We start from the raw sequence: 20,840 nt of genomic DNA, 5'->3' as shown, positions 1-20,840 counted from the left end.
TTCGTACGGTCGCTTGTCGCATTGTCGCTCTCTTTGCGAGCATCTTTGCACATACTGACTGGCAAGGCGCGCACCTCAAACGTCGCAGAGCAATGCTTTTGGCTTCATGCTCTGCTGGGAGAAGAGGAATAGGGAAGCTGTATGTAGCAATAACAGGAAGTAAACATTTTCCCGCTGAAGCGTTGAAACGTTGCGGATAACAAACAAGAAATAAGTTGGCGCCCTAGCAACAGCACCACCTTCAGTCACAGAAAATTAGATGCCCCGGGTGAGGATCGAACTCACGACCTTAAGATTATGAGACTTACGCGCTGCCTACTGCGCTACCGAGGCAGGCGATCGTTAGACCTTCTGGAATCTTGGTAAGTACCGAATACAAGTGGTAGAGAGTCTGCACTCCCTGGCTCATTTTTTCTGTTGCTACACGTGCATTCACGGCGCGGCAGGCAACTTGCGATGCTAGGCCGACGCCAGTATGTACAATAGCACGCAGGAGTCCAAACGAGCAGTCGTCCGCGCTGCATGATTGGTTCTTTCCACACGGAATCCCGCGGTTCATTCTCATGGCTCACGCAGTTCGAGTGCGAAAGACACGCAGCACCCCTACCGGAGAAAAAACAAAATGATGCATCGGCCGGGAATCGAACCCGGGCCGCCCGCGTGGCAGGCGAGCATTCTACCACTGAACCACCGATGCTCGGGCCAGCGGTACCTTCACGCTGCTTCCCGAGCAGATGTCTCAAGGGAAAGTGGGACTGCCGTCAAGCGCCGTAGCATTCTGTGGAGAAGATGCTGCAGACGCTGAATCCTGCACTGCACTGCTTAAAGATGCCGCCAGAACGCGGTCCTCTGCGTACTCTTGCGCCGCCGGCGCCGACTCTTGCCAAAGGATGCGAAATGTGCGCGGATACGCTGTCCGAATGCGTCTGGATGTGCTCCCCTAGCCTGCCTCGAAATGCGCCTGCCGGGTACGATCACCTTCGGCCGCTGCCGACAGGCGGGAAGCCGACGCAGCGCGGTGGCGGGGCGCTCGCTTGTGCGGTGGTGGTGTAATGGTCAGCATAGTTGCCTTCCAAGCAGTTGATCCGGGTTCGATTCCCGGCCACCGCAGCAGGCTTTTAATTTCGCGTATGAGTACTTTTGCCACGCGCTCTTAAACTATTGTTTTTTCGCCCTCTTACTCGCTGCATACCAGCCCTTAGTGTGTCTCGACTTGTCTCGACTTTGCTCAGCTGACGCGAGAGCTGACGCTCTCAAATCGGCCTATATCAAAACGACAAGCACGAGAAACGACTGAGAGAGGTAAGGAGAGGCGAGGCGAGGCGATGGACACACAGCACGCCCCCTTCATTTCACGGTGGCGTCTCCCTGGCCGAATCGGGCTGTAGCTCCGAAAACAAAGGAGAAACAAAAATAGGAAGTAAAACTGCCAATACTGCCCTGTGTTCCCATGCGCTCACCCGCCCAAGTACTGACAAGGGCCAAAGTTGTTACGCATCGGCAATCGGACATTTTCTCTAACCAGTGTATTCAAGATATTATGGCCATTGCCGAGTGAATGCTGTAGTGCTTCCCGACGAGTCGGGTTCGGATCCTCTGTCAACTTCCACGCAGGGTGATGATCATTTGGTCATCACACTCGCCAGCTGAAATCGGCGCTGCCTTTTCGCAGTAGTAAAAGAGAAGTGGCCCGTGGGGGGATCGAACCCACGACCTTCGCGTTATTAGCACGACGCTCTAACCAACTGAGCTAACGGGCCTCGGCAGATGCAGTTGCTCAGCCCTACGCTGGAATCAGGTGGCATGAAGCCATACACCATTCCTATGGTCGTCGTGTGTCTGCTTCCCTAGTCTATATTCTGCTGACGGTCACGAAACAGTAGCTATATTGCGAGCAGGACGGGAAACGGCCGCTCGGACAGCTCAAACTTGTCACGATTCGTGTGGAAAAAATTCCGTTCCGGTACCGGGAATCGAACCCGGGCCTCCTGGGTGAAAGCCAGGTATCCTAGCCACTAGACCACACCGGATGCGGCCGTTTCATTCGACCGTTCGTACGGTCGCTTGTCGCATTGTCGCTCTCTTTGCGAGCATCTTTGCACATACTGACTGGCAAGGCGCGCACCTCAAACGTCGCAGAGCAATGCTTTTGGCTTCATGCTCTGCTGGGAGAAGAGGAATAGGGAAGCTGTATGTAGCAATAACAGGAAGTAAACATTTTCCCGCTGAAGCGTTGAAACGTTGCGGATAACAAACAAGAAATAAGTTGGCGCCCTAGCAACAGCACCACCTTCAGTCACAGAAAATTAGATGCCCCGGGTGAGGATCGAACTCACGACCTTAAGATTATGAGACTTACGCGCTGCCTACTGCGCTACCGAGGCAGGCGATCGTTAGACCTTCTGGAATCTTGGTAAGTACCGAATACAAGTGGTAGAGAGTCTGCACTCCCTGGCTCATTTTTTCTGTTGCTACACGTGCATTCACGGCGCGGCAGGCAACTTGCGATGCTAGGCCGACGCCAGTATGTACAATAGCACGCAGGAGTCCAAACGAGCAGTCGTCCGCGCTGCATGATTGGTTCTTTCCACACGGAATCCCGCGGTTCATTCTCATGGCTCACGCAGTTCGAGTGCGAAAGACACGCAGCACCCCTACCGGAGAAAAAACAAAATGATGCATCGGCCGGGAATCGAACCCGGGCCGCCCGCGTGGCAGGCGAGCATTCTACCACTGAACCACCGATGCTCGGGCCAGCGGTACCTTCACGCTGCTTCCCGAGCAGATGTCTCAAGGGAAAGTGGGACTGCCGTCAAGCGCCGTAGCATTCTGTGGAGAAGATGCTGCAGACGCTGAATCCTGCACTGCACTGCTTAAAGATGCCGCCAGAACGCGGTCCTCTGCGTACTCTTGCGCCGCCGGCGCCGACTCTTGCCAAAGGATGCGAAATGTGCGCGGATACGCTGTCCGAATGCGTCTGGATGTGCTCCCCTAGCCTGCCTCGAAATGCGCCTGCCGGGTACGATCACCTTCGGCCGCTGCCGACAGGCGGGAAGCCGACTCAGCGCGGTGGCGGGGCGCTCGCTTGTGCGGTGGTGGTGTAATGGTCAGCATAGTTGCCTTCCAAGCAGTTGATCCGGGTTCGATTCCCGGCCACCGCAGCAGGCTTTTAATTTCGCGTATGAGTACTTTTGCCACGCGCTCTTAAACTATTGTTTTTTCGCCCTCTTACTCGCTGCATACCAGCCCTTAGTGTGTCTCGACTTGTCTCGACTTTGCTCAGCTGACGCGAGAGCTGACGCTCTCAAATCGGCCTATATCAAAACGACAAGCACGAGAAACGACTGAGAGAGGTAAGGAGAGGCGAGGCGAGGCGATGGACACACAGCACGCCCCCTTCATTTCACGGTGGCGTCTCCCTGGCCGAATCGGGCTGTAGCTCCGAAAACAAAGGAGAAACAAAAATAGGAAGTAAAACTGCCAATACTGCCCTGTGTTCCCATGCGCTCACCCGCCCAAGTACTGACAAGGGCCAAAGTTGTTACGCATCGGCAATCGGACATTTTCTTTCATTTTCTCTAACCAGTGTATTCAAGATATTATGGCCATTGCCGAGTGAATGCTGTAGTGCTTCCCGACGAGTCGGGTTCGGATCCTCTGTCAACTTCCACGCAGGGTGATGATCATTTGGTCATCACACTCGCCAGCTGAAATCGGCGCTGCCTTTTCGCAGTAGTAAAAGAGAAGTGGCCCGTGGGGGGATCGAACCCACGACCTTCGCGTTATTAGCACGACGCTCTAACCAACTGAGCTAACGGGCCTCGGCAGATGCAGTTGCTCAGCCCTACGCTGGAATCAGGTGGCATGAAGCCATACACCATTCCTATGGTCGTCGTGTGTCTGCTTCCCTAGTCTATATTCTGCTGACGGTCACGAAACAGTAGCTATATTGCGAGCAGGACGGGAAACGGCCGCTCGGACAGCTCAAACTTGTCACGATTCGTGTGGAAAAAATTCCGTTCCGGTACCGGGAATCGAACCCGGGCCTCCTGGGTGAAAGCCAGGTATCCTAGCCACTAGACCACACCGGATGCGGCCGTTTCATTCGACCGTTCGTACGGTCGCTTGTCGCATTGTCGCTCTCTTTGCGAGCATCTTTGCACATACTGACTGGCAAGGCGCGCACCTCAAACGTCGCAGAGCAATGCTTTTGGCTTCATGCTCTGCTGGGAGAAGAGGAATAGGGAAGCTGTATGTAGCAATAACAGGAAGTAAACATTTTCCCGCTGAAGCGTTGAAACGTTGCGGATAACAAACAAGAAATAAGTTGGCGCCCTAGCAACAGCACCACCTTCAGTCACAGAAAATTAGATGCCCCGGGTGAGGATCGAACTCACGACCTTAAGATTATGAGACTTACGCGCTGCCTACTGCGCTACCGAGGCAGGCGATCGTTAGACCTTCTGGAATCTTGGTAAGTACCGAATACAAGTGGTAGAGAGTCTGCACTCCCTGGCTCATTTTTTCTGTTGCTACACGTGCATTCACGGCGCGGCAGGCAACTTGCGATGCTAGGCCGACGCCAGTATGTACAATAGCACGCAGGAGTCCAAACGAGCAGTCGTCCGCGCTGCATGATTGGTTCTTTCCACACGGAATCCCGCGGTTCATTCTCATGGCTCACGCAGTTCGAGTGCGAAAGACACGCAGCACCCCTACCGGAGAAAAAACAAAATGATGCATCGGCCGGGAATCGAACCCGGGCCGCCCGCGTGGCAGGCGAGCATTCTACCACTGAACCACCGATGCTCGGGCCAGCGGTACCTTCACGCTGCTTCCCGAGCAGATGTCTCAAGGGAAAGTGGGACTGCCGTCAAGCGCCGTAGCATTCTGTGGAGAAGATGCTGCAGACGCTGAATCCTGCACTGCACTGCTTAAAGATGCCGCCAGAACGCGGTCCTCTGCGTACTCTTGCGCCGCCGGCGCCGACTCTTGCCAAAGGATGCGAAATGTGCGCGGATACGCTGTCCGAATGCGTCTGGATGTGCTCCCCCAGCCTGCCTCGAAATGCGCCTGCCGGGTACGATCACCTTCGGCCGCTGCCGACAGGCGGGAAGCCGACTCAGCGCGGTGGCGGGGCGCTCGCTTGTGCGGTGGTGGTGTAATGGTCAGCATAGTTGCCTTCCAAGCAGTTGATCCGGGTTCGATTCCCGGCCACCGCAGCAGGCTTTTAATTTCGCGTATGAGTACTTTTGCCACGCGCTCTTAAACTATTGTTTTTTCGCCCTCTTACTCGCTGCATACCAGCCCTTAGTGTGTCTCGACTTGTCTCGACTTTGCTCAGCTGACGCGAGAGCTGACGCTCTCAAATCGGCCTATATCAAAACGACAAGCACGAGAAACGACTGAGAGAGGTAAGGAGAGGCGAGGCGAGGCGATGGACACACAGCACGCCCCCTTCATTTCACGGTGGCGTCTCCCTGGCCGAATCGGGCTGTAGCTCCGAAAACAAAGGAGAAACAAAAATAGGAAGTAAAACTGCCAATACTGCCCTGTGTTCCCATGCGCTCACCCGCCCAAGTACTGACAAGGGCCAAAGTTGTTACGCATCGGCAATCGGACATTTTCTCTAACCAGTGTATTCAAGATATTATGGCCATTGCCGAGTGAATGCTGTAGTGCTTCCCGACGAGTCGGGTTCGGATCCTCTGTCAACTTCCACGCAGGGTGATGATCATTTGGTCATCACACTCGCCAGCTGAAATCGGCGCTGCCTTTTCGCAGTAGTAAAAGAGAAGTGGCCCGTGGGGGGATCGAACCCACGACCTTCGCGTTATTAGCACGACGCTCTAACCAACTGAGCTAACGGGCCTCGGCAGATGCAGTTGCTCAGCCCTACGCTGGAATCAGGTGGCATGAAGCCATACACCATTCCTATGGTCGTCGTGTGTCTGCTTCCCTAGTCTATATTCTGCTGACGGTCACGAAACAGTAGCTATATTGCGAGCAGGACGGGAAACGGCCGCTCGGACAGCTCAAACTTGTCACGATTCGTGTGGAAAAAATTCCGTTCCGGTACCGGGAATCGAACCCGGGCCTCCTGGGTGAAAGCCAGGTATCCTAGCCACTAGACCACACCGGATGCGGCCGTTTCATTCGACCGTTCGTACGGTCGCTTGTCGCATTGTCGCTCTCTTTGCGAGCATCTTTGCACATACTGACTGGCAAGGCGCGCACCTCAAACGTCGCAGAGCAATGCTTTTGGCTTCATGCTCTGCTGGGAGAAGAGGAATAGGGAAGCTGTATGTAGCAATAACAGGAAGTAAACATTTTCCCGCTGAAGCGTTGAAACGTTGCGGATAACAAACAAGAAATAAGTTGGCGCCCTAGCAACAGCACCACCTTCAGTCACAGAAAATTAGATGCCCCGGGTGAGGATCGAACTCACGACCTTAAGATTATGAGACTTACGCGCTGCCTACTGCGCTACCGAGGCAGGCGATCGTTAGACCTTCTGGAATCTTGGTAAGTACCGAATACAAGTGGTAGAGAGTCTGCACTCCCTGGCTCATTTTTTCTGTTGCTACACGTGCATTCACGGCGCGGCAGGCAACTTGCGATGCTAGGCCGACGCCAGTATGTACAATAGCACGCAGGAGTCCAAACGAGCAGTCGTCCGCGCTGCATGATTGGTTCTTTCCACACGGAATCCCGCGGTTCATTCTCATGGCTCACGCAGTTCGAGTGCGAAAGACACGCAGCACCCCTACCGGAGAAAAAACAAAATGATGCATCGGCCGGGAATCGAACCCGGGCCGCCCGCGTGGCAGGCGAGCATTCTACCACTGAACCACCGATGCTCGGGCCAGCGGTACCTTCACGCTGCTTCCCGAGCAGATGTCTCAAGGGAAAGTGGGACTGCCGTCAAGCGCCGTAGCATTCTGTGGAGAAGATGCTGCAGACGCTGAATCCTGCACTGCACTGCTTAAAGATGCCGCCAGAACGCGGTCCTCTGCGTACTCTTGCGCCGCCGGCGCCGACTCTTGCCAAAGGATGCGAAATGTGCGCGGATACGCTGTCCGAATGCGTCTGGATGTGCTCCCCTAGCCTGCCTCGAAATGCGCCTGCCGGGTACGATCACCTTCGGCCGCTGCCGACAGGCGGGAAGCCGACTCAGCGCGGTGGCGGGGCGCTCGCTTGTGCGGTGGTGGTGTAATGGTCAGCATAGTTGCCTTCCAAGCAGTTGATCCGGGTTCGATTCCCGGCCACCGCAGCAGGCTTTTAATTTCGCGTATGAGTACTTTTGCCACGCGCTCTTAAACTATTGTTTTTTCGCCCTCTTACTCGCTGCATACCAGCCCTTAGTGTGTCTCGACTTGTCTCGACTTTGCTCAGCTGACGCGAGAGCTGACGCTCTCAAATCGGCCTATATCAAAACGACAAGCACGAGAAACGACTGAGAGAGGTAAGGAGAGGCGAGGCGAGGCGATGGACACACAGCACGCCCCCTTCATTTCACGGTGGCGTCTCCCTGGCCGAATCGGGCTGTAGCTCCGAAAACAAAGGAGAAACAAAAATAGGAAGTAAAACTGCCAATACTGCCCTGTGTTCCCATGCGCTCACCCGCCCAAGTACTGACAAGGGCCAAAGTTGTTACGCATCGGCAATCGGACATTTTCTCTAACCAGTGTATTCAAGATATTATGGCCATTGCCGAGTGAATGCTGTAGTGCTTCCCGACGAGTCGGGTTCGGATCCTCTGTCAACTTCCACGCAGGGTGATGATCATTTGGTCATCACACTCGCCAGCTGAAATCGGCGCTGCCTTTTCGCAGTAGTAAAAGAGAAGTGGCCCGTGGGGGGATCGAACCCACGACCTTCGCGTTATTAGCACGACGCTCTAACCAACTGAGCTAACGGGCCTCGGCAGATGCAGTTGCTCAGCCCTACGCTGGAATCAGGTGGCATGAAGCCATACACCATTCCTATGGTCGTCGTGTGTCTGCTTCCCTAGTCTATATTCTGCTGACGGTCACGAAACAGTAGCTATATTGCGAGCAGGACGGGAAACGGCCGCTCGGACAGCTCAAACTTGTCACGATTCGTGTGGAAAAAATTCCGTTCCGGTACCGGGAATCGAACCCGGGCCTCCTGGGTGAAAGCCAGGTATCCTAGCCACTAGACCACACCGGATGCGGCCGTTTCATTCGACCGTTCGTACGGTCGCTTGTCGCATTGTCGCTCTCTTTGCGAGCATCTTTGCACATACTGACTGGCAAGGCGCGCACCTCAAACGTCGCAGAGCAATGCTTTTGGCTTCATGCTCTGCTGGGAGAAGAGGAATAGGGAAGCTGTATGTAGCAATAACAGGAAGTAAACATTTTCCCGCTGAAGCGTTGAAACGTTGCGGATAACAAACAAGAAATAAGTTGGCGCCCTAGCAACAGCACCACCTTCAGTCACAGAAAATTAGATGCCCCGGGTGAGGATCGAACTCACGACCTTAAGATTATGAGACTTACGCGCTGCCTACTGCGCTACCGAGGCAGGCGATCGTTAGACCTTCTGGAATCTTGGTAAGTACCGAATACAAGTGGTAGAGAGTCTGCACTCCCTGGCTCATTTTTTCTGTTGCTACACGTGCATTCACGGCGCGGCAGGCAACTTGCGATGCTAGGCCGACGCCAGTATGTACAATAGCACGCAGGAGTCCAAACGAGCAGTCGTCCGCGCTGCATGATTGGTTCTTTCCACACGGAATCCCGCGGTTCATTCTCATGGCTCACGCAGTTCGAGTGCGAAAGACACGCAGCACCCCTACCGGAGAAAAAACAAAATGATGCATCGGCCGGGAATCGAACCCGGGCCGCCCGCGTGGCAGGCGAGCATTCTACCACTGAACCACCGATGCTCGGGCCAGCGGTACCTTCACGCTGCTTCCCGAGCAGATGTCTCAAGGGAAAGTGGGACTGCCGTCAAGCGCCGTAGCATTCTGTGGAGAAGATGCTGCAGACGCTGAATCCTGCACTGCACTGCTTAAAGATGCCGCCAGAACGCGGTCCTCTGCGTACTCTTGCGCCGCCGGCGCCGACTCTTGCCAAAGGATGCGAAATGTGCGCGGATACGCTGTCCGAATGCGTCTGGATGTGCTCCCCTAGCCTGCCTCGAAATGCGCCTGCCGGGTACGATCACCTTCGGCCGCTGCCGACAGGCGGGAAGCCGACTCAGCGCGGTGGCGGGGCGCTCGCTTGTGCGGTGGTGGTGTAATGGTCAGCATAGTTGCCTTCCAAGCAGTTGATCCGGGTTCGATTCCCGGCCACCGCAGCAGGCTTTTAATTTCGCGTATGAGTACTTTTGCCACGCGCTCTTAAACTATTGTTTTTTCGCCCTCTTACTCGCTGCATACCAGCCCTTAGTGTGTCTCGACTTGTCTCGACTTTGCTCAGCTGACGCGAGAGCTGACGCTCTCAAATCGGCCTATATCAAAACGACAAGCACGAGAAACGACTGAGAGAGGTAAGGAGAGGCGAGGCGAGGCGATGGACACACAGCACGCCCCCTTCATTTCACGGTGGCGTCTCCCTGGCCGAATCGGGCTGTAGCTCCGAAAACAAAGGAGAAACAAAAATAGGAAGTAAAACTGCCAATACTGCCCTGTGTTCCCATGCGCTCACCCGCCCAAGTACTGACAAGGGCCAAAGTTGTTACGCATCGGCAATCGGACATTTTCTTTCATTTTCTCTAACCAGTGTATTCAAGATATTATGGCCATTGCCGAGTGAATGCTGTAGTGCTTCCCGACGAGTCGGGTTCGGATCCTCTGTCAACTTCCACGCAGGGTGATGATCATTTGGTCATCACACTCGCCAGCTGAAATCGGCGCTGCCTTTTCGCAGTAGTAAAAGAGAAGTGGCCCGTGGGGGGATCGAACCCACGACCTTCGCGTTATTAGCACGACGCTCTAACCAACTGAGCTAACGGGCCTCGGCAGATGCAGTTGCTCAGCCCTACGCTGGAATCAGGTGGCATGAAGCCATACACCATTCCTATGGTCGTCGTGTGTCTGCTTCCCTAGTCTATATTCTGCTGACGGTCACGAAACAGTAGCTATATTGCGAGCAGGACGGGAAACGGCCGCTCGGACAGCTCAAACTTGTCACGATTCGTGTGGAAAAAATTCCGTTCCGGTACCGGGAATCGAACCCGGGCCTCCTGGGTGAAAGCCAGGTATCCTAGCCACTAGACCACACCGGATGCGGCCGTTTCATTCGACCGTTCGTACGGTCGCTTGTCGCATTGTCGCTCTCTTTGCGAGCATCTTTGCACATACTGACTGGCAAGGCGCGCACCTCAAACGTCGCAGAGCAATGCTTTTGGCTTCATGCTCTGCTGGGAGAAGAGGAATAGGGAAGCTGTATGTAGCAATAACAGGAAGTAAACATTTTCCCGCTGAAGCGTTGAAACGTTGCGGATAACAAACAAGAAATAAGTTGGCGCCCTAGCAACAGCACCACCTTCAGTCACAGAAAATTAGATGCCCCGGGTGAGGATCGAACTCACGACCTTAAGATTATGAGACTTACGCGCTGCCTACTGCGCTACCGAGGCAGGCGATCGTTAGACCTTCTGGAATCTTGGTAAGTACCGAATACAAGTGGTAGAGAGTCTGCACTCCCTGGCTCATTTTTTCTGTTGCTACACGTGCATTCACGGCGCGGCAGGCAACTTGCGATGCTAGGCCGACGCCAGTATGTACAATAGCACGCAGGAGTCCAAACGAGCAGTCGTCCGCGCTGCATGATTGGTTCTTTCCACACGGAATCCCGCGGTTCATTCTCATGGCTCACGCAGTTCGAGTGCGAAAGACACGCAGCACCCCTACCGGAGAAAAAACAAAATGATGCATCGGCCGGGAATCGAACCCGGGCCGCCCGCGTGGCAGGCGAGCATTCTACCACTGAACCACCGATGCTCGGGCCAGCGGTACCTTCACGCTGCTTCCCGAGCAGATGTCTCAAGGGAAAGTGGGACTGCCGTCAAGCGCCGTAGCATTCTGTGGAGAAGATGCTGCAGACGCTGAATCCTGCACTGCACTGCTTAAAGATGCCGCCAGAACGCGGTCCTCTGCGTACTCTTGCGCCGCCGGCGCCGACTCTTGCCAAAGGATGCGAAATGTGCGCGGATACGCTGTCCGAATGCGTCTGGATGTGCTCCCCTAGCCTGCCTCGAAATGCGCCTGCCGGGTACGATCACCTTCGGCCGCTGCCGACAGGCGGGAAGCCGACTCAGCGCGGTGGCGGGGCGCTCGCTTGTGCGGTGGTGGTGTAATGGTCAGCATAGTTGCCTTCCAAGCAGTTGATCCGGGTTCGATTCCCGGCCACCGCAGCAGGCTTTTAATTTCGCGTATGAGTACTTTTGCCACGCGCTCTTAAACTATTGTTTTTTCGCCCTCTTACTCGCTGCATACCAGCCCTTAGTGTGTCTCGACTTGTCTCGACTTTGCTCAGCTGACGCGAGAGCTGACGCTCTCAAATCGGCCTATATCAAAACGACAAGCACGAGAAACGACTGAGAGAGGTAAGGAGAGGCGAGGCGAGGCGATGGACACACAGCACGCCCCCTTCATTTCACGGTGGCGTCTCCCTGGCCGAATCGGGCTGTAGCTCCGAAAACAAAGGAGAAACAAAAATAGGAAGTAAAACTGCCAATACTGCCCTGTGTTCCCATGCGCTCACCCGCCCAAGTACTGACAAGGGCCAAAGTTGTTACGCATCGGCAATCGGACATTTTCTTTCATTTTCTCTAACCAGTGTATTCAAGATATTATGGCCATTGCCGAGTGAATGCTGTAGTGCTTCCCGACGAGTCGGGTTCGGATCCTCTGTCAACTTCCACGCAGGGTGATGATCATTTGGTCATCACACTCGCCAGCTGAAATCGGCGCTGCCTTTTCGCAGTAGTAAAAGAGAAGTGGCCCGTGGGGGGATCGAACCCACGACCTTCGCGTTATTGGCACGACGCTCTAACCAACTGAGCTAACGGGCCTCGGCAGATGCAGTTGCTCAGCCCTACGCTGGAATCAGGTGGCATGAAGCCATACACCATTCCTATGGTCGTCGTGTGTCTGCTTCCCTAGTCTATATTCTGCTGACGGTCACGAAACAGTAGCTATATTGCGAGCAGGACGGGAAACGGCCGCTCGGACAGCTCAAACTTGTCACGATTCGTGTGGAAAAAATTCCGTTCCGGTACCGGGAATCGAACCCGGGCCTCCTGGGTGAAAGCCAGGTATCCTAGCCACTAGACCACACCGGATGCGGCCGTTTCATTCGACCGTTCGTACGGTCGCTTGTCGCATTGTCGCTCTCTTTGCGAGCATCTTTGCACATACTGACTGGCAAGGCGCGCACCTCAAACGTCGCAGAGCAATGCTTTTGGCTTCATGCTCTGCTGGGAGAAGAGGAATAGGGAAGCTGTATGTAGCAATAACAGGAAGTAAACATTTTCCCGCTGAAGCGTTGAAACGTTGCGGATAACAAACAAGAAATAAGTTGGCGCCCTAGCAACAGCACCACCTTCAGTCACAGAAAATTAGATGCCCCGGGTGAGGATCGAACTCACGACCTTAAGATTATGAGACTTACGCGCTGCCTACTGCGCTACCGAGGCAGGCGATCGTTAGGCCTTCTGGAATCTTGGTAAGTACCGAATACAAGTGGTAGAGAGTCTGCACTCCCTGGCTCATTTTTTCTGTTGCTACACGTGCATTCACGGCGCGGCAGGCAACTTGCGATGCTAGGCCGACGCCAGTATGTACAATAGCACGCAGGAGTCCAAACGAGCAGTCGTCCGCGCTGCATGATTGGTTCTTTCCACACGGAATCCCGCGGTTCATTCTCATGGCTCACGCAGTTCGAGTGCGAAAGACACGCAGCACCCCTACCGGAGAAAAAACAAAATGATGCATCGGCCGGGAATCGAACCCGGGCCGCCCGCGTGGCAGGCGAGCATTCTACCACTGAACCACCGATGCTCGGGCCAGCGGTACCTTCACGCTGCTTCCCGAGCAGATGTCTCAAGGGAAAGTGGGACTGCCGTCAAGCGCCGTAGCATTCTGTGGAGAAGATGCTGCAGACGCTGAATCCTGCACTGCACTGCTTAAAGATGCCGCCAGAACGCGGTCCTCTGCGTACTCTTGCGCCGCCGGCGCCGACTCTTGCCAAAGGATGCGAAATGTGCGCGGATACGCTGTCCGAATGCGTCTGGATGTGCTCCCCTAGCCTGCCTCGAAATGCGCCTGCCGGGTACGATCACCTTCGGCCGCTGCCGACAGGCGGGAAGCCGACTCAGCGCGGTGGCGGGGCGCTCGCTTGTGCGGTGGTGGTGTAATGGTCAGCATAGTTGCCTTCCAAGCAGTTGATCCGGGTTCGATTCCCGGCCACCGCAGCAGGCTTTTAATTTCGCGTATGAGTACTTTTGCCACGCGCTCTTAAACTATTGTTTTTTCGCCCTCTTACTCGCTGCATACCAGCCCTTAGTGTGTCTCGACTTGTCTCGACTTTGCTCAGCTGACGCGAGAGCTGACGCTCTCAAATCGGCCTATATCAAAACGACAAGCACGAGAAACGACTGAGAGAGGTAAGGAGAGGCGAGGCGAGGCGATGGACACACAGCACGCCCCCTTCATTTCACGGTGGCGTCTCCCTGGCCGAATCGGGCTGTAGCTCCGAAAACAAAGGAGAAACAAAAATAGGAAGTAAAACTGCCAATACTGCCCTGTGTTCCCATGCGCTCACCCGCCCAAGTACTGACAAGGGCCAAAGTTGTTACGCATCGGCAATCGGACATTTTCTTTCATTTTCTCTAACCAGTGTATTCAAGATATTATGGCCATTGCCGAGTGAATGCTGTAGTGCTTCCCGACGAGTCGGGTTCGGATCCTCTGTCAACTTCCACGCAGGGTGATGATCATTTGGTCATCACACTCGCCAGCTGAAATCGGCGCTGCCTTTTCGCAGTAGTAAAAGAGAAGTGGCCCGTGGGGGGATCGAACCCACGACCTTCGCGTTATTGGCACGACGCTCTAACCAACTGAGCTAACGGGCCTCGGCAGATGCAGTTGCTCAGCCCTACGCTGGAATCAGGTGGCATGAAGCCATACACCATTCCTATGGTCGTCGTGTGTCTGCTTCCCTAGTCTATATTCTGCTGACGGTCACGAAACAGTAGCTATATTGCGAGCAGGACGGGAAACGGCCGCTCGGACAGCTCAAACTTGTCACGATTCGTGTGGAAAAAATTCCGTTCCGGTACCGGGAATCGAACCCGGGCCTCCTGGGTGAAAGCCAGGTATCCTAGCCACTAGACCACACCGGATGCGGCCGTTTCATTCGACCGTTCGTACGGTCGCTTGTCGCATTGTCGCTCTCTTTGCGAGCATCTTTGCACATACTGACTGGCAAGGCGCGCACCTCAAACGTCGCAGAGCAATGCTTTTGGCTTCATGCTCTGCTGGGAGAAGAGGAATAGGGAAGCTGTATGTAGCAATAACAGGAAGTAAACATTTTCCCGCTGAAGCGTTGAAACGTTGCGGATAACAAACAAGAAATAAGTTGGCGCCCTAGCAACAGCACCACCTTCAGTCACAGAAAATTAGATGCCCCGGGTGAGGATCGAACTCACGACCTTAAGATTATGAGACTTACGCGCTGCCTACTGCGCTACCGAGGCAGGCGATCGTTAGACCTTCTGGAATCTTGGTAAGTACCGAATACAAGTGGTAGAGAGTCTGCACTCCCTGGCTCATTTTTTCTGTTGCTACACGTGCATTCACGGCGCGGCAGGCAACTTGCGATGCTAGGCCGACGCCAGTATGTACAATAGCACGCAGGAGTCCAAACGAGCAGTCGTCCGCGCTGCATGATTGGTTCTTTCCACACGGAATCCCGCGGTTCATTCTCATGGCTCACGCAGTTCGAGTGCGAAAGACACGCAGCACCCCTACCGGAGAAAAAACAAAATGATGCATCGGCCGGGAATCGAACCCGGGCCGCCCGCGTGGCAGGCGAGCATTCTACCACTTTTTTTTTTTTTTTTTTTTTTTTTTTTTTTTTCGGGCCTCCCATCTCCCCTTATAGCCCTCCTTGCTCTCACCAAAATATGCCTTCATTGGCGAGCTTCAACGCGATCATATCTGTTGTGGTAGACGCTCGTCGCCGACGGCTGCTCTCGTGGATCATATCGTGAAAACCAAAAAAGAAATGAAAATTCTTCCACAAACTCTAATCTTCCGTCCATCAATGTAATGCACAATAAAAGATAATGTTCCTCTGCAAACAATGTAAATGGCAAAATAAAAGATCCATCCTAAAAGATGCCACAGACGACGAGTAACTAAAAGTTTTATTAGAGTTCTTTCTTATACAAAAAACACACAATTAATTTCCATGTCCATTCTCGGAGAAAAGGTTGCGCGTGGAGAAGACAAACTAAAAACTCACTCCTAAGATCATAAGAAGAAGGAAGTAAATGGGAATTAAAAGAATATTGTCACTTCTATGTGGAAAACGAAATGCACCACTGCCATAATTCAAATAAAATAAATAAAAGATAATCTTCTTCTTTAGCGCATAATTGTCTCACAGATCCATCAAAACCATCTGGTCAAATCCAAACAAAAATGACTGAAAAAAACGAAAAATAAGATATAGCCTCTTCAGTCTTAAATGGAGTTTTCAAAGTATCAATTATTGAACATCTTCGCGTAACCATGTTTTAACGCCGCACACAGAAAATTGGCAAAAAGTTCGTTATAATGTTTCAGCCGCTTTACATGGGAATGTGCATCCCACAAGTATGCTAAATATGTATATACGTCCTGGACTTGGCAATCCAGAATGGCGAAGACTGTGTGGCCTAGAAGCCACACCATTGTATTGTGCTTCGCGCGAGGGAAAGGTTTAAACCCTGGCGCTAGAACATCATTGAGAGTTACGTGCGAGGGTGTCGTCCTGTTGATCAGAGCCACCATCACCCTACACAGTTCCCAGATGGCCGACACAAGGCGACATTGAAAGCGATGCTCCCGTGTGTCTGGAACGCCGCAAGCACCACAGTTGGCAGACGGCAGCAGGCGGATGTCCGAGAGACGTTGATTAGTGGCCACCGTATTGTTAACCAGTTTATACCACTGGGACCGAATGCCGGAGGGCAACACGGAGTGATGAATATTCAGCCACACTTGCCGCCAGTCGGTCGCGGGGAAACGAAGAGCGAGCTTGTGAGGGGGTGGCCTCCCCATCATTGCCGCATACAGTCGGCGAACATTCCTGTTCCTGTCCAGCGCCGTTTCCAGTACGTAACTCCGCTGCAGGTAGTAAGCTCTGACGTAGCCGAGTTGATACGGGATGCCCACCACGGACACCGGTGCGCTCTCGGAGGGCGGCCGGGAAGCGACGAGCATGGCCGCCGCCGTTCCATCCGGGCTGTTAGCTTGCAAGGTGGCCATGCGATGCACCAGCAGCGCCGAACACTTCCTGGAAAAATCGACGAGGCCGAGTCCCCCGAAGGTGGTGTCGAGGACGCACGTTGCCGCCCGAACCTTGAAGATTTCGTGGCGCCACAGGAGCCAGTAAGCGGCCTGCGAAAATGATCGGGCGAGTGGGCGTGGAACGTCCAGGAGCTGTGCCACGTACCAGGCCTTGGAATACACGGCGTTGTTAATTAGGTCGACCTTCTGGAGGAGGGTGAGGCGTCGACTGGCGTAAGTCTTACAAAGGCCTTTGACATGATTGAGCAGCCGGCGCCAGGTGCGCGCCCGCATCTGTTGGGGATTAGCAGTAACGTCAAGGCCCAAGATAATGTGATGACGGGCTACGCGAAACCAAGTCTGATCGGGATCCACTTCACAATTTCCTAAAGGAATCATTACGGTCTTCCTTGGATTTATCAAGGCACCCGACGCACGCTCATACCTCCTCAATAAGGGCCGGATGTGATGAAAATCGTCGTCGTCGCCGATAAAAACACCTACGTCATCAGCATAAGCGAGACATTTCACAGTGGCAAGATGAATATCCACGCCGCCTATCGTGCGGTCGAGCGCACGCAGCAGTGGGTCCAAAGCAATGACAAAAAGGTACATAGATAAGGGACAGCCCTGTCGCACCGACCTACGAAGAACTATAGGTGGTGTTCTCCATCCATTAATAGTCACCACCGAACTGGCTCCTGTCAGGAAATGGCGAATCACGCAAATGAAGCGGGGGCCAAAGCCCATTCTGTCCATAACGTGCATCAAATAATCGTGGCTCATCCTGTCAAACGCGTTGGCAAAGTCCAGAGAAAGAACACCGGCTGAAAGCCGATGGACGGCCGAGTAAGCGATGATGTCACGATAGGTAGACGCTGCATTGAAAATGGTCCGCCTCTTAACGCCGCAGGATTGAAACGGGCAGATGACTTTGTCCATGACTGCCTGTAACTTCGCTGCAACACATCTGGCCGCCAACTTGTAATCAGCATTCAGCAGCGTAATTGGCCGCAGATCGGTGACACAACACGGACCCCGTTTTTTGGGGATAAGAACAATGTGCCCTGCGAGAAACTGACTCGGGATGACGAAGCCGCGAAGCACTTCGTTCACCAGTACCGTAAACTTGTCCCCTACAATATCCCAGAAAGTAATATAAAATTCTGTAGGAAGACCGTCGGGCCCAGGCGACTTGCCCGTTGCACTGGCTTTCAAGATCTGTAACACGTCCTGATTAGACACCTCTGCAACCAGCTCTTCACGGTCAGGTTCGGACATGTAGTCGACTACGTCATGTAATAAAAGTCGCATGGCCTCCCCGTCCACGGTAGTGTCGTGAAAGAGCGAAGTATAATAGTCGGCGATATGACGTACAATTTCGTGCCGCTGCGATAAGACAATCCCCGCATCAGTTTCTAGCGCATCAATATACTTTTTGCGAGCCTGTGTCTTCTCCCGGGCAAGATGATAGAGCGACGGCTCCTCGTCATCGATGTGGCATAACGGACGGCTCCGAATCGTTAAACCCCTCGACCTTTCCCGGTGCAGCCTCAGAATCTGGGTTTTAATTTTGCTCAAGCGGAGTCGAATATTTGCGTCCGGGCCAACAGGTGCATGGATAGCATCCTGTAAGCACTGCTGATAAAATGCTAACGTACGCCTGTGCCAGTAACTCGTTTCACGACTATATAATTGCGCCGCCTTCCGCAAAATTGGTTTGGCATACGCCACCCACCACTCGATGCAGGACCCGTAAGTATGGAACTTTGTTAAACACTGCTGCCATGCGACACGTATCTCCGCACGGAGCCCTTCGGCACCCAGATGGCCGGTATTGAATTTCCAATATGCCGGAAGAGATTTCGTGCGACAGCACTGCAACCGCAAAACGCACACGTAGCCACAGTGATCACTCACTGCGACAGGCAGAACTTCGACCGCACATAAAGCGTCTGTTAGCTCCCGTGAAACGTAGATCCTGTCAATTCGACTGGCCCCCCTAGTAGAAAAGTGCGTATACTGCGTCATAATGGGATGGTAGTGACGCCACGTATCACGCAAGTCCACTGCATTTAAAAGGGTAGTGAGTTCAGCACATTTTGTGGGGGTTGGGTATTGGTCAGCAGAGGCAACAACACAATTAAAATCGCCACCCAATATGATGGGGCGAGCCGTAGCCAAAAATGGGCATATGTCCGTGGTAAAAAAACGAGCGCGTGTGCGTTTTTGATCAGTCCCTGAGGGCACATAGACGTTGACAAATTGGACTCCCTCAATCACACACGCTAAGACACGACCATTTGGGAGAAGTTGGATGTCCGTAGGCTCTAAAGACGACTTATATAAAATCGCAGTGCCACAATTATTATCACTATTCAGATTGTAAACAACATCATAACCTGGGATATTGCTAAAAACGTCACTAGATACCTCTTGAAGAAGGGCAATACTAAAATTTCCATGAAATAAAACGTCTGTAAAAGCTGCTATCTTGTGCGCCGCTGAGATACCGGCAACGTTTAATGTCAAAACAGAAAACATACCCGTGGGGTGTGATTGCGTTGACATTTTAAGCAGATGGACAATACAGAGCAAGAGAAAAAACACCAACGAAGTGATAAAATGCCGGACTTACACGTAAACGAACAGCAGCTGGCATAAAAATGGAAATTTCAGTAGGTCTTAAAACACTGTAGTGGTTAGTAGCAATTCTACAAAAACATGGCACGACAATACACTGGACGCAGTACAAGATACAGTAGTTTCCATGTCAAGTGCAATGTAGGTGGTCTCATGACAACGATGTAGGTCTGCGCACACGTCTACTGGCCCCCCTCGTCCTCCTGCTGCTGCCACCACGGGCTGTGACTATCAGGTGGCGGGGGTGGTCGTGCGTCGCCCGACGACTGGGCGGCTTCCGCCTGGCCGCCGCGCGATGTGACGGCCGGCTGTGACGGCACCGAATATTTGCGCGGGCGCTGTGGTAACTGCTCACTGCCCTGTTCTAATTTGCGCTTAGCAGCAGCAATGTCCTGTTCCTTCCCGGCACTGAGAAATTGTTTCAAGTGAGCAGTGTGTGCTCGAATCTTCTCTGTCCTGGCGGGGCTGCTATTACGGGAGGAACCCTGTGACATTGGCTCACTTTCACTGCCACTCTCCGTGGCTGGCGGATTCGCGAGGGCGGCCGGGTTCGGATCCCTGACCTGTTTACCCTTGCCCCGCTGGCGGCGTTGCTTTTTACTTTCCGCTGAAGGCGTTACAGTTTCGGCAGAAGTTGGCACCGGGAGGGGCGGCGGGGGTAAAGAAGCGTCTGTTGCCTCCACCGATTCCGATTGAACGGGATCAGTATTAACAGGGCGTACGTCCCGTTCGTCATCAACCCGGTCGGTCGGGGCAGGCGGGTCCTGGACAACCTCCATTTCTTCCTGCCCGACAGTCGTGTTATTGTTTTCCGCGACGGACCTGTCTTCGACAGAAGCAACGGCCGACGGTCGCACGGTCGGTCGGTCGGTCGGACCGGTAAAGGATGTTCCTGCTACAATCTCACTCATAAGGGGCACAAATTTATCGCTACCACCCACAACATCTTGGCGCGGTAACTGAACAGGCCGCCGTCGAGGGCAGTCACCCCTTAAATGTTCCGTGGAATGACATACGGCACATGTCGGCGGTTGCCCGATATATGAGATCTGTGCACGAACCCCACCGATTACAAAGTAGGAAGGAATATGTTGTTTCAGGTCCATCCGGACACTACGGACACCACTAGCAACTTTATAACGGTATGCACTAGACCATTTCTCCATCGTAATGTTCAGAACGTCACCAAACCGCGACAAGGCACGAGATAAAACTTGATCAGGGCATTCAGGTGGTACATTAAAAACACGGACAGTTCGAATTCCAAACCCTGACGCCACAATTTGCACATTACTAATACTGCCGTCTGCATGTTTAAAACGGCGACTGCCACCAAATTTAGCAACAAATTTTTCACACAAGTCCCCAGACGTAAATTTCAAGAACAAGCAATACTGAACAAAGTCCAATTGAAAGGTGTCTACGATTTCTTCCGGTATCTTTAAGTCTTCGAATAACCATTCGTGTATTTCAAATGCGGTAGGGCGGACAGCACTTCTATCAAAGACACACTGAACGGTGTTAGCTCTCGAAAATGTCGACATTTTGTTACTTACAAACCTTGAAAGCAGCAATCACGAAGAACGAAGCGCCAAAGTCCCGGCGACGTAAACAAAGCCGCAACCGTCCCGCTGCCCCGCGCGATGCGCACGGATACGCTGTCCGAATG

General features: G+C 53.3%; 36 non-coding genes across 36 annotated transcripts; 7 read left to right on the top strand and 29 right to left on the bottom strand.

The window, feature by feature from the left end:
• Nucleotides 1-260: 260 nt before the first annotated feature.
• Nucleotides 261-333, bottom strand: Trnam-cau. The gene has a single exon. It is a non-coding gene; the product is annotated as a tRNA-Met (tRNA).
• A 293-nt stretch (nt 334-626) lies between these two features.
• On the bottom strand, nt 627-697 carry Trnag-gcc. Its single transcript has one exon. It is a non-coding gene; the product is annotated as a tRNA-Gly (tRNA).
• A 341-nt stretch (nt 698-1,038) lies between these two features.
• Nucleotides 1,039-1,110, top strand: Trnag-ucc. Its single transcript has one exon. It is a non-coding gene; the product is annotated as a tRNA-Gly (tRNA).
• A 576-nt stretch (nt 1,111-1,686) lies between these two features.
• Trnai-aau lies at nt 1,687-1,760 on the bottom strand. Its single transcript has one exon. It is a non-coding gene; the product is annotated as a tRNA-Ile (tRNA).
• A 198-nt stretch (nt 1,761-1,958) lies between these two features.
• On the bottom strand, nt 1,959-2,030 carry Trnae-uuc. The gene has a single exon. It is a non-coding gene; the product is annotated as a tRNA-Glu (tRNA).
• Nucleotides 2,031-2,311: 281 nt separating this feature from the next.
• On the bottom strand, nt 2,312-2,384 carry Trnam-cau. Its single transcript has one exon. It is a non-coding gene; the product is annotated as a tRNA-Met (tRNA).
• Nucleotides 2,385-2,677: 293 nt separating this feature from the next.
• Trnag-gcc lies at nt 2,678-2,748 on the bottom strand. The gene has a single exon. It is a non-coding gene; the product is annotated as a tRNA-Gly (tRNA).
• Nucleotides 2,749-3,089: 341 nt separating this feature from the next.
• On the top strand, nt 3,090-3,161 carry Trnag-ucc. The gene has a single exon. It is a non-coding gene; the product is annotated as a tRNA-Gly (tRNA).
• Nucleotides 3,162-3,747: 586 nt separating this feature from the next.
• On the bottom strand, nt 3,748-3,821 carry Trnai-aau. Its single transcript has one exon. It is a non-coding gene; the product is annotated as a tRNA-Ile (tRNA).
• Nucleotides 3,822-4,019: 198 nt separating this feature from the next.
• Nucleotides 4,020-4,091, bottom strand: Trnae-uuc. Its single transcript has one exon. It is a non-coding gene; the product is annotated as a tRNA-Glu (tRNA).
• A 281-nt stretch (nt 4,092-4,372) lies between these two features.
• Trnam-cau lies at nt 4,373-4,445 on the bottom strand. The gene has a single exon. It is a non-coding gene; the product is annotated as a tRNA-Met (tRNA).
• A 293-nt stretch (nt 4,446-4,738) lies between these two features.
• Nucleotides 4,739-4,809, bottom strand: Trnag-gcc. Its single transcript has one exon. It is a non-coding gene; the product is annotated as a tRNA-Gly (tRNA).
• A 341-nt stretch (nt 4,810-5,150) lies between these two features.
• On the top strand, nt 5,151-5,222 carry Trnag-ucc. The gene has a single exon. It is a non-coding gene; the product is annotated as a tRNA-Gly (tRNA).
• A 576-nt stretch (nt 5,223-5,798) lies between these two features.
• On the bottom strand, nt 5,799-5,872 carry Trnai-aau. Its single transcript has one exon. It is a non-coding gene; the product is annotated as a tRNA-Ile (tRNA).
• Nucleotides 5,873-6,070: 198 nt separating this feature from the next.
• On the bottom strand, nt 6,071-6,142 carry Trnae-uuc. The gene has a single exon. It is a non-coding gene; the product is annotated as a tRNA-Glu (tRNA).
• Nucleotides 6,143-6,423: 281 nt separating this feature from the next.
• On the bottom strand, nt 6,424-6,496 carry Trnam-cau. The gene has a single exon. It is a non-coding gene; the product is annotated as a tRNA-Met (tRNA).
• Nucleotides 6,497-6,789: 293 nt separating this feature from the next.
• Nucleotides 6,790-6,860, bottom strand: Trnag-gcc. The gene has a single exon. It is a non-coding gene; the product is annotated as a tRNA-Gly (tRNA).
• Nucleotides 6,861-7,201: 341 nt separating this feature from the next.
• Nucleotides 7,202-7,273, top strand: Trnag-ucc. The gene has a single exon. It is a non-coding gene; the product is annotated as a tRNA-Gly (tRNA).
• A 576-nt stretch (nt 7,274-7,849) lies between these two features.
• Trnai-aau lies at nt 7,850-7,923 on the bottom strand. The gene has a single exon. It is a non-coding gene; the product is annotated as a tRNA-Ile (tRNA).
• A 198-nt stretch (nt 7,924-8,121) lies between these two features.
• On the bottom strand, nt 8,122-8,193 carry Trnae-uuc. Its single transcript has one exon. It is a non-coding gene; the product is annotated as a tRNA-Glu (tRNA).
• A 281-nt stretch (nt 8,194-8,474) lies between these two features.
• On the bottom strand, nt 8,475-8,547 carry Trnam-cau. The gene has a single exon. It is a non-coding gene; the product is annotated as a tRNA-Met (tRNA).
• Nucleotides 8,548-8,840: 293 nt separating this feature from the next.
• On the bottom strand, nt 8,841-8,911 carry Trnag-gcc. Its single transcript has one exon. It is a non-coding gene; the product is annotated as a tRNA-Gly (tRNA).
• Nucleotides 8,912-9,252: 341 nt separating this feature from the next.
• Trnag-ucc lies at nt 9,253-9,324 on the top strand. The gene has a single exon. It is a non-coding gene; the product is annotated as a tRNA-Gly (tRNA).
• A 586-nt stretch (nt 9,325-9,910) lies between these two features.
• Trnai-aau lies at nt 9,911-9,984 on the bottom strand. Its single transcript has one exon. It is a non-coding gene; the product is annotated as a tRNA-Ile (tRNA).
• Nucleotides 9,985-10,182: 198 nt separating this feature from the next.
• Trnae-uuc lies at nt 10,183-10,254 on the bottom strand. The gene has a single exon. It is a non-coding gene; the product is annotated as a tRNA-Glu (tRNA).
• A 281-nt stretch (nt 10,255-10,535) lies between these two features.
• On the bottom strand, nt 10,536-10,608 carry Trnam-cau. Its single transcript has one exon. It is a non-coding gene; the product is annotated as a tRNA-Met (tRNA).
• Nucleotides 10,609-10,901: 293 nt separating this feature from the next.
• On the bottom strand, nt 10,902-10,972 carry Trnag-gcc. Its single transcript has one exon. It is a non-coding gene; the product is annotated as a tRNA-Gly (tRNA).
• Nucleotides 10,973-11,313: 341 nt separating this feature from the next.
• Nucleotides 11,314-11,385, top strand: Trnag-ucc. Its single transcript has one exon. It is a non-coding gene; the product is annotated as a tRNA-Gly (tRNA).
• Nucleotides 11,386-11,971: 586 nt separating this feature from the next.
• Nucleotides 11,972-12,045, bottom strand: Trnai-aau. The gene has a single exon. It is a non-coding gene; the product is annotated as a tRNA-Ile (tRNA).
• Nucleotides 12,046-12,243: 198 nt separating this feature from the next.
• Nucleotides 12,244-12,315, bottom strand: Trnae-uuc. Its single transcript has one exon. It is a non-coding gene; the product is annotated as a tRNA-Glu (tRNA).
• Nucleotides 12,316-12,596: 281 nt separating this feature from the next.
• Trnam-cau lies at nt 12,597-12,669 on the bottom strand. The gene has a single exon. It is a non-coding gene; the product is annotated as a tRNA-Met (tRNA).
• Nucleotides 12,670-12,962: 293 nt separating this feature from the next.
• Nucleotides 12,963-13,033, bottom strand: Trnag-gcc. Its single transcript has one exon. It is a non-coding gene; the product is annotated as a tRNA-Gly (tRNA).
• Nucleotides 13,034-13,374: 341 nt separating this feature from the next.
• Trnag-ucc lies at nt 13,375-13,446 on the top strand. The gene has a single exon. It is a non-coding gene; the product is annotated as a tRNA-Gly (tRNA).
• A 586-nt stretch (nt 13,447-14,032) lies between these two features.
• On the bottom strand, nt 14,033-14,106 carry Trnai-aau. Its single transcript has one exon. It is a non-coding gene; the product is annotated as a tRNA-Ile (tRNA).
• A 198-nt stretch (nt 14,107-14,304) lies between these two features.
• On the bottom strand, nt 14,305-14,376 carry Trnae-uuc. Its single transcript has one exon. It is a non-coding gene; the product is annotated as a tRNA-Glu (tRNA).
• A 281-nt stretch (nt 14,377-14,657) lies between these two features.
• Trnam-cau lies at nt 14,658-14,730 on the bottom strand. Its single transcript has one exon. It is a non-coding gene; the product is annotated as a tRNA-Met (tRNA).
• Between the last annotated feature and the right edge of the window lie 6,110 nt (nt 14,731-20,840).

The sequence above is a fragment of the Schistocerca americana genome, unplaced genomic scaffold (genome assembly GCF_021461395.2).
Source record: "Schistocerca americana isolate TAMUIC-IGC-003095 unplaced genomic scaffold, iqSchAmer2.1 HiC_scaffold_116, whole genome shotgun sequence".
Lineage (NCBI taxonomy): Eukaryota > Metazoa > Arthropoda > Insecta > Orthoptera > Acrididae > Schistocerca > Schistocerca americana.
This window is presented reverse-complemented; position numbering and strand designations above follow the sequence as displayed.